Source organism: Falco naumanni, chromosome W, assembly GCF_017639655.2.
Source record: "Falco naumanni isolate bFalNau1 chromosome W, bFalNau1.pat, whole genome shotgun sequence".
NCBI classification, from domain to species: domain Eukaryota; kingdom Metazoa; phylum Chordata; class Aves; order Falconiformes; family Falconidae; genus Falco; species Falco naumanni.
In genome coordinates, this window is record NC_054079.1 from 19,214,175 (window position 1) to 19,224,245 (window position 10,071).

The following is a 10,071-nucleotide window of genomic DNA, read 5'->3' on the forward strand; positions in this document are numbered from 1 at the left end:
AAAAAATAATTTAAAAAAAATAATAAGAATAAACATAATGATACCAAGAAATAAGGCTAAATAGAGGTCTTGAACTGTGGTGTGTGTTATGAGATAAGTATGGTGCCTCCAGTAATAACTAATACATTGTAGACAAATACCAGAATTATTAGGAAGATGGGGGGCAGATCGAGCCAAGAAATAAATACCAAAACACCCCTGGGATGTATTTTGAAGCATTGGAAAGAATTTGGCGGAATTCCCAGTGGAAATTTGAACAAAAAGACATTTCTAAAATATTGTCAGAATTGGTGGCCTTTGTATACATTAGGTGATGGTGAAAGATGGCCGCCCAAAGGAAGTCTTATATTACAACACAATTTTACAGCTTATGCTCTTTATTGTAATAGTTTTAGGAATAATATGTGTTTTACTTCAATGTATTGTTTGGTGCTGTCGAAGAATGATCGTAAGGCATAATGATTTTTTGTAGTTTCAAAAGAATTTGCAATAGTTACCAGAAAAGGGGGGAATGAATGATGTACCACTTATCTATAGGATGATGTAGGGCCTTTCTATCCTCAAGGAGATCAACACTCCCACCCAACGTGCTGTCATCTGCAAACTTCCTGAGGGTACACTCGATCCCCTCATCCAGATCATTGATAATGATATTAAAAAAAACTGAACCCTGGGGAACACCACTTGTGACCGGCTGCCAGCTGGATTTGCCTCCATTCACAACAACTCTTTGGGCTCAGCCATCCAGCCATTTTTTACCCAGCACAGATTAAACTCATCCATGCCATGAGCAGCCACTTTGTTCGGGAGAATGCTGTGGGAAACAATGTCAAAGGCTTTACTAAAGTCCGGGTAAACAACATCCACAGCCTTTCCTTCATCCACTAGGCGGGTCATCTTGTTGTAGAAGGACATCAAGTTAGTCAAGCGGGACCTGCCTTTCATAAATCCATTTTGACTTGGCCTTGATCACCTGGTTGTCCTATATGTGCCATGTGATGGCACTCAAGATGATCTGCTCCATAACCTTCCCCGGCACTGAGGTCAGATTGACAAGCCTGTAGTTCCCCGGGTCCTCCTTCTGGCCCTTCTTGTAGATGAGTGCCACATTTGAATACCTCCAGTCTTCTGGGACCTCCCCATTTAGCCAGGACTGCTGATTAATGATTGAAAGTGGCTTGGTGAGCACTTCTGCCAGCTCCCTCAGTACCCTTGTGTAGATCCCATCCGGCTCCATAGACTTGTGTGTGTCCAAGTGGTGTAGCAGGTCACTAACCATTTCCCTTTGGATTATGAGGGCTTCATTCCACTCCCTGTTCCTGTCTTGCAGATCAGTGGGCTGGGTACCCTGAGCACAAATGGTCTTGCTATTAAAGACTGAGGCAAAGGCATCATTAAGTACCTCAGCCTTTTCCTCATACTTTGTCACTATATTTCCCCCTGCAGCCAATAAAGGATGGAGATTCTCCTTAGCCCTCCTTTTCTTGTTTAAGACAGTAGTCAGATTAAGTTGTATTTGGGCTTTGGCCCTTCTAATTTCTGCCCTGCATAGCCTCACAACATCTTTGTAGTCCTCCTGAGTTGCCTGCCCCTTCTTTCAAAGGTCATAAACTCTTTTTTTTTCCCCCCTGAGTTCCAGAAAAATCTCTCTGCTCAGCCAGGCCAATCTTCTTCCCTGTTGGTTCATCTTTCAGCACATAGTGACAGAAAGTATCGCAGGACATAGATGTAACTAAACGGTTGACTAAGGTGTTGTTTACCTTAAACTATCTCTCCCTTACAGTAGGACCACCTGTTGTTATACATCACCAAACAGCGCGAGGGAACCAAACAACTACAGTTCCTGGTTTGAATGTTCTGTATAAAAATATGGCTTCAGGCGTATGGGAAGGACCTAATCCGGTGTTATTTATCGGTAGAGGTTATTTTTGTATCTCCACAGGTAAAGGACCTATATGGGTCCCTAGCAACTTTGTGCGACCTGTATGTCAAGATCAGAAGACAGAAGAGAAGACTCAGAGCGAGCAGATGGAATAAACTGTCTGTGTTGTAAGGGATGTAACCCGTGGGTATTGTGCCAATGTATGCTATGTGGGGTAAAACGGTTCTGTAAGCCAAAGTTTAAATGTAAATGGTGTAAAGAGTGTATGTGTTTGATTAGTAACCGGGCATGAAGCAAGAGAAAGCATACGACTAGTGTAATACCATGCTGATTGGAGACAGCATACATCATCAGAATCTGTGAGCACAGATTTGTGGGGTGGAATGTGTAAAAACAAAAAAAAAAAGTGGAAATTGTAGGACTAAACATGTTTAAGTGGTGGACTTGGTTTACGGTCTTGATGAATTTTTTACCCATTGGCCAAAGTATTTTTTACATCTTGCCTAGAACAAACATATGAGTGACATGGGCAAATATCACGGGAATAACAGACTTTTGTTTAAGTCTGCAACAAGCAGACAACCCCTTTAGAACTTGTTTCATTGGTATTCCCCTGCAAGAGATTAAAACAAATTTTGATCGTTTTTGGAATGTTAAAGCAGTGGATCTGACTTCCAATCAGAATGGTACATGTATGAGTCCAAATGGGCAATATGTTTGGCCTTCTATGCGTAATGCAGCATGGCAGAAGACTATTATTGAGAATTTAAATCAGCCACATCATTTACCTTTGCAGGAGTTAGACCTATTGGGTAGCGTTGTACCTGTTGAATATGTCAATGTAACTGCAACTGGTATGGCAGACTGTACCCACATGTCATCACCACTTCAGCCCGTGAATGGCACTGGAGTAATTTGGTTTGGTGACCCGTGGCAGTTATGGCTAACACGTCAAGGTGAATGGGGATTTTATACAGGGTTTCAAAATCTAACCAGTTCACCTATTTGGGGTGAATTGAAAACTGGGGGGTTCCATATTGATGTATCAGGGGGTTATCAGTTGCCACCGGGAGTCTTTCTGATATGTGGGGACAGAGCATGGCCAGGGATTCCTTTGTATCCTGTTGGTGGACCATGTTATTTAGGATGTTTGACTTTGTTTGCTCCACATATGAAAGACTTATTGAAAATGGCTCAACAATCTCATAGATCATGGAGGGCACTGCGCACCTTTGATGAAACATGTAATGACCGAGTCAATCTACAGTCTGTAACAGCAAATGTCCTGGCCTCCATATTTATGCCGGGGGCAATGACAGCATTAAATGCTAAGAATATACGAAGGTTAGCGTGCTGGGGAGAGAAACAATTTAATCTTACATCGCAGATTTTAAGTTTGTTATTGCTTGATGTAGATAGTGTTAGGCATCAAGGAAAACAAGCTATGCACAAACAAGAAGCCAGGTGCAGAGCAAGCCCTGGGAACCGCGAAATCAGCACACTCTCATCAGCACACTCTGATAAGGCACCTGCAGCATGCCCACCAGTCAGCGACACGGACCCCCACGTGGCCCAGAGACTTTTATCCAATCACCTCTGTGTAAAGTCAGGTGAGCAGTCAGTTTAAGTTATAAATATGACCTGTTTGTTTAATAAAGTGAGCACAGCATGTAGCCATATTGGTGTGATTGTTGTGACTTGGCCGACTCACCACAGGGGACCCTCTTCGGATCCCCTCTCAGTCTTCTCTTCTCCAGGCTAAACAGGCCCAGCTCTCTCAGCCTTTCCTCATAGGCGAGATGTTCCAGTCCCCCAATCATCTTCATAGCCCTCTGCTGGACCTTCTCCAGGAGTTCCCTGTCTCTCTTGAACTGGGGAGTCCAGAACTGGGCACAATACTCCAGGTGTGGCCTCACCAGGGCAGAGTAGAGTGGGAGGATAACCTCCCTTGACATGTGTTCCAGTCCATGAAAGCCCAAGACGGGGAGATTCATTGTTATATGATTGCACAGTCTTCTATAGGGCATTTGGGGAGACTGTTTCCCAGACAACAGCGTGTACTGCATTACGGTGCATGCTCCCCCTCTCGGTACACTGGTTCCGAAGGACACACGCAGCTGCCATGTGGTCCTTTGCCATGGACTGTGCATGCCTCGGCAGGTTGAGGTGGTTGTTCGTGTCTGGACATGTCCCCCAAAACGATGTGGGTGTTCCTTGACCCTGACTGATGTCTGGTTTCAGGTGGCTGTTTGCTCCTTGTCTGTTCACAACTGCTGAGTTGGGTTAAACCACCAGGTAGCCTTGCACCAATCTAGTCAGGAATGTAAACAAGCTTTGAGGCAGTCAGCTCAAAATATGGCCTCCCACACCACCCCATGGCTCAAAGATTGTTCCTTCTTCGTCCATGGTGGTAGAAAGGTAGAGAAAATAGTTAAGTGTGGAAAAGAGCATAGTTTATACAATGTTTGTAATTGGGGTTTCATGCTTAGACCAAAATACTGCGTGGATATGTTTGACATCATGATAAAGAGAGGCAGCTATGAATTGCATATTTGAGACAGTGCATTGAATCAACTATATAAAACATGGAATTAAACAGGGGAGGAACAATAACAAAGCAACACCATATAACATATAGAAAAGGATGCGTTTGACCCATGGGGTACCTGGAAGCCATGAGAAGGGATCAAATTCCTAACCCTCCCAAGTCTGGACAGGGACAAGGGCCAGTTTTCATATTCCTGAAGTGATATGTTTAACAACTCAACCACTATCATCAGTTTTTAAAGAACAATTAGAATCATTTAGGTTAACACAGACACTTCCTTCTTCAGCTAGCAGGTAATTGAGAGCCATTTGGTGTTGGAATATCACTGTTCACATTTGTGCGGCCTGATCTGCCAATAGATCAAGGGCATGGGCAGTCTCATTGGTGATAATTTCTGGGACGGCTTGTAACCAGATAATGCAGTTTAAATTATAGATAGGTTCTTGAGCACCACTAGCCAGTTTGTTAGGGTTCCAAGTGGCTGGCCCATAATGCTGTATAATTTGTTCTGGTGGCCACTCATCCTTTCCCCAATTCTGAGTGCTCCCACCGGTGAGAGAGGTATCAATCGATGGTTTTTCTCTTATTAGGTCATCATATACTCTGATTCCTAATGTATTTCCTTGGATTTGGGGTAAAAGAAAAAACGGGCCAAATATACCCTATATAACATATTCCTGACCAATTAGGGGGTAATTTTTTGTAGGCATACTGTCCACAACCCAATAGTGGCCTTGTAGGGCCCAGGTTCCATTAGGAAAAGGACCAGTCCATTTTTTGTCATTATTTGGGGCATCATAATATAAAGTGTCCTTGTTTCCCAGTGGTCCACCTATAACACCTCTGGTGGAGTTATAACTGCATCTCCATGCCCCCGCATTTAGATTCCAGGAATAATTAGATACTAAGGGACTTCCTGTTTGGTTGGCATTGGACCAGAATTCTTGAAGAGTCTCTGGTTCCATTTGGGTATCACCAAGCCCAATGAAACACTTGTGCTACATACTTCTCTGCAGTAGTAATACCTCACTGACAAGTAAAATAGCCATATTAAACCCTTTATCCTTTGCTACATTACTGACACATTAGTGGTTATTTATAAGGACATTGTATCCAAGTGCCATTAGATAACTGAACGTGGGTCTGATTCCACTTGCTCTAAAACCTTGAACAATTATGAGATTTACACTCTGCAGTTATACAATCTGTTGTGGTTTAACCCTGGCCAACAACCAAACACCACGTAGCCACTAGCTCACTCCCCCCTTGTTGATGCGGAAGGCTCAGACACAACATATACAACCAATGTGATCAAGTTAGTGCCACTTTATTAAGGGATACACAGCAATTTATACAGTAGCACAAAGCACACACATTGCTTCTAGATTGCTAATAGGCTAAAGCTGCTTGTCTATTCACTCTCCTGCACTCTACGATTGGTCACGGCGTGGTATCCATGCTCCTCACCTACATTCTGTTTCAACATTCTATTTTCTTATTTTTCAGTCTAACTCCTTTATCTCTTTCCCACATACAGTTCCTTAATAATCCAACTTTCTTATCTCTCTGCCAGTACACAGTTTCTTTGTCTCTCTTGGCCTTGCATATGTTCTTCACAACAGCTGCAGCTTGTTACAGCTTCAGCCTGCTTGGCCTGCTATTACAACAAAGTTACTTGGTCTGGATTGCTCATAATATGTTTGTTGTCTTCCAGCCACTCAACACCCCCTCACTCAGAGGGATGGGGAGGAGAATCAGAAAGGTATGTAAAACTCAAGGGTTGAGATAAGAACAATTTAATAGGTAAAGCAAACGTTGCGCACACAAGCAAAGCAAAGCAAGGAATTCATTCACTACTTCCCATTGGCAGGCAGGTGTTCAGCCATCTCCAGGAAAGCAGGGCTTCATCATGCATAATGGTTGCTTGGGCAGACAAACGCCATAATGCTGGATGTCCTCCCCTTCCTTCTTCTTCCCCCAGTTTATATACTCAGCATGATGCCTCCGTGGCCACTCCAGCCCCTGTGGCGGGCATCACAGATGCCTTGGGCCCCAAAACAAGTGATGCAGAAGACCAACCTGTGTCAGTGGCCCCTGAGGTTAAGAAATGGAAATGGAAAGCAGCTCTTTTGGTAAAGGAGGATGAAGGAGCAGGCCCATTACAGGAATAAGATGAAGAAAGCAAACAAGAGGTAACCTCTCAATCCCCATCTCTGAATGAACCGTGGGATATGAGGAAAGATTATGCCTGTCATCCAGGTGAACACATTATCACCTGGATGCTTTGATGCTGGGATAGTGAGGCTCATAGTATGGAGTTGGAGGGTAGGGAAGACAAGCATCTGGGATCACTTGCTAAAGAAGGGGGCATTGACAAGGAAATGTGAAAAGGAACGCGAGCCATCAGCCTCTGGAAGCGACTTCTGTCAAGCGTGAAGGAAAGGTATCCCTACAAGGAGGAAATTACATGTTGCCCAACCAAATGGACTCCAATAGAGAAAGGTATCCGGTCCTTGAGGGAATTAGCTGTGAAAGAGATGATTTATTATAACCTGGATGACCAACAGTCACCCACAGATCCTGATCAAGTCCAATGCACATGACCCATATGGTAGGAATTAATACAGAGCGCACCATCAGCATATGCCAAATCATTGGCAATAATGCATTGGAGAGACAATGCACCACGACAGTGGATGAAGTGCTACATCACCTCCGAGACTATGAAGGTAGAGTCTTTACCAGCATCATCTCAGCTGTACAGAGACTGGTCCACCAGCTTAACAAGGATGCATCCTACCCTCCACCAATATGGATGGCATCTCAGCTATCAGCCGTAGATGCTCTTCTGTTTGGGAGGGAGAATATAGAAGATGCACACCATGGTGTACCCAGTGATTTTACCTGCGGGACCACAGACAGGACCTGAGGAGGTGGGATGGAAAACCTACCTCAGTTCTGGAGGCACGAGTGCATGAACTACAAGGAAAAACAATCACAAATAAAGAGTCCTCCAGGAAGGTTGCTGCTCCAGTCTCCAGAGGACAGTTTTCCAGACAGAGTGATAGGGCTGACTTTACTCTTGATCTTGTGAAAGTCTAACCCATTCTGGCAAGACATAAGTGAGCAGAACTACTCTACACTGCAGCTGGGGAGAATGGCCCTACCTGGAGCCTCTGGCAGAAAGCACCAGGGGAGACAGGAGGTTGACCCTTGGGCTTTTGGAGTCAGGGATATAAAGGATCTGAGGCCCGCTATACTCAAACTGAAAAAGAGATACTGGTAATTTATGAAGGGGTTTGAGCTGCTTTGGAAGTGATTGGTACTGAAGCGCAGCTCCTCCTAGTGCCCCAGTTACCAGTGCTGGGCTGGATGTTTAAAGGGAGGGTTTCCTCTACACATCATGCAACTGATGCTATGTGGATTAAGTGGGTCGCACTGATCACACAATGAGCCTGAATAGGAAATCCCGGTTGTCCTGGAATTTTGAAAATTATTATGGACTGGTCGGAAGGTAAAGATTTTGGGATGTCACCAGATTAATTGGTGACATGTGCTGAAGAAGCCCCATTCTATAATGAGCCATTGTACCATGAGAAGCAATATGCCTTGTTTAGTGATGGGTCCTGCCATATTGTAGGAAACCATTGGAGGTGGAAGAAGGCTGCATGGAGTCCCCTACGACAAGTTCCAGAAACTGCTGAAGGAGAAGGTGAATCAAGTCAGTTTGCAGAGGTGGTGGCTATCCAGCTGGCTTTAGACGTTGCTGACCAAGAAAGATGGCCGATAGTTTACCTCTCTACTGACTCATGGATGGTGGCCAATGCCCTGTGGGGTGGTTATGGCAATGGAAGCAAAGTAATTTGCAACGCAGAGGTAAACCCATCTGGGCTGCTGCATTATGACAAGGTATTGCTGCTTGCATGGAGAACCTAGTTGTAAAGGTACATCATGTAGATGCTCATGTACCCAAGAGTTGGGCCACTGAGGAACATTTAAACAACCAGCAGGTAGCTAAAGCAGCCAAGATTGAAGTGGCTCAAGTAGTTTTGGACTGGAAACATAATGGTGAATTATTTATAGCTCGGTGGGCCCATGACACTTCAGGCCATCAATGAAAAGATGCAACATATAGATGGGCTTGTGATCAAGGCATGGATTTAACCATGGACACTGTTGCACAGGTAGTCCATGAATGTGAAATGTGCTACAATTAAACAAGCCAACTGATTAAAGCCTCTGTGGTATGGAGGACGATGGCTGAAATATAAATATGGTGAGGCTTGTCAGATTGACTATATCACACTCCCACAGACCCGCCAAGGCAAGCGCCATGTGCTTACAATGGTGGAAGCAACCACCGGATGGCTGGAAACATACCCTGTGCCCCATGCCACTGCCCAGAACGCTATCCTGGGCCTTGAAAGACAGGTTTTCTGGTGACATGGAACCCCAGAATTGAATCAGACAATGGAACTCATTTCTGAAAGAGTCTCATAGACACTTGGGCCAAAGAACATGGTGTTGAGTGGGTATATCACATTCCCTATCAGGCACCAGCCTCTGGGAAAATTGAACGATGTAACGGACTGTTAAAGACTGCACTGAAAGCAATGGGTGGTGGGACATTCAAACATTGGGATAAACATTTAGCAAAGGTTACCTGGTTGGTTAATACCTGAGGATCTGCTACCCAAGCTGATCCTGCCCAGTCAAAATTTTTGCACGCTGTAGAGGGGCATAAAGTTCTTGTAGTGCACCTTAAAACTATGCTTGGGAAAACAGTCTGGGTCATTCCTGCCTCAGGCAAAGGCAAACCCATTTGTGGGATTGTTTTTGCTCAAGGGCCTGGGTGCACTTGGTGGGTAATGCTGGAAGCATGGGGAAGTTCGATGCGTGCCTCAAGGGGATTTGATTTTTGGGTGAAAACAGCCAATAAATTGAGTGATGGTAATTGTTACATAATACTGTATATTGTCACTGGTGGCATCAGTAGGATTCAAACCCACACCCCTTAGAGGGACTAGATTCCTTTTAGTACTGGATACCTTGTGGCACCCGTCTCTACCATTTTAGATTTGAAGATTTGAACCTGCCTCCTCTTCAATTGCCACACCAACGAAGAATGACTTAGGTGAAACCAGATCAGCACAGCTGTAATAGAATCAGAACGGACTTCAACATGGAACAATCCAATTCCTTGTACCATTTTCCCTGCCCAGAAAGACTGTTATAACAGATGGAGCTCAACATCACTGACTAAATGAACTCAATGAACTTTAGAGGGATGGTCCATAGACTAAGGGAATGATATCTGTGAATTTATATTAAAGGACAGGAGAGGTGATGATATATTGGAAAATGTAGCATGACGTAAATGGTATGGAATAGGGGTAGATACTGTCCTGGTTCAGCTGGGATAGAATTAATTATCTTCTTAGTAGCTAGTACAGTGCTGTGTTTTGTCTATGATGTGAGAACAATGTTGATAACAGCCTGATGTTTTTAGTTGCTGCTAGGTAAATGTTTATACTAAGTCAAGGACTTTTCAGTTTCTCAGGCCTTGCCAGGGAGAAGGCTGGAGGGGCACAAGGAATTGGGAGGGGACACAGGCAGGTCAGCTGACCCAAACTAGCCAAAG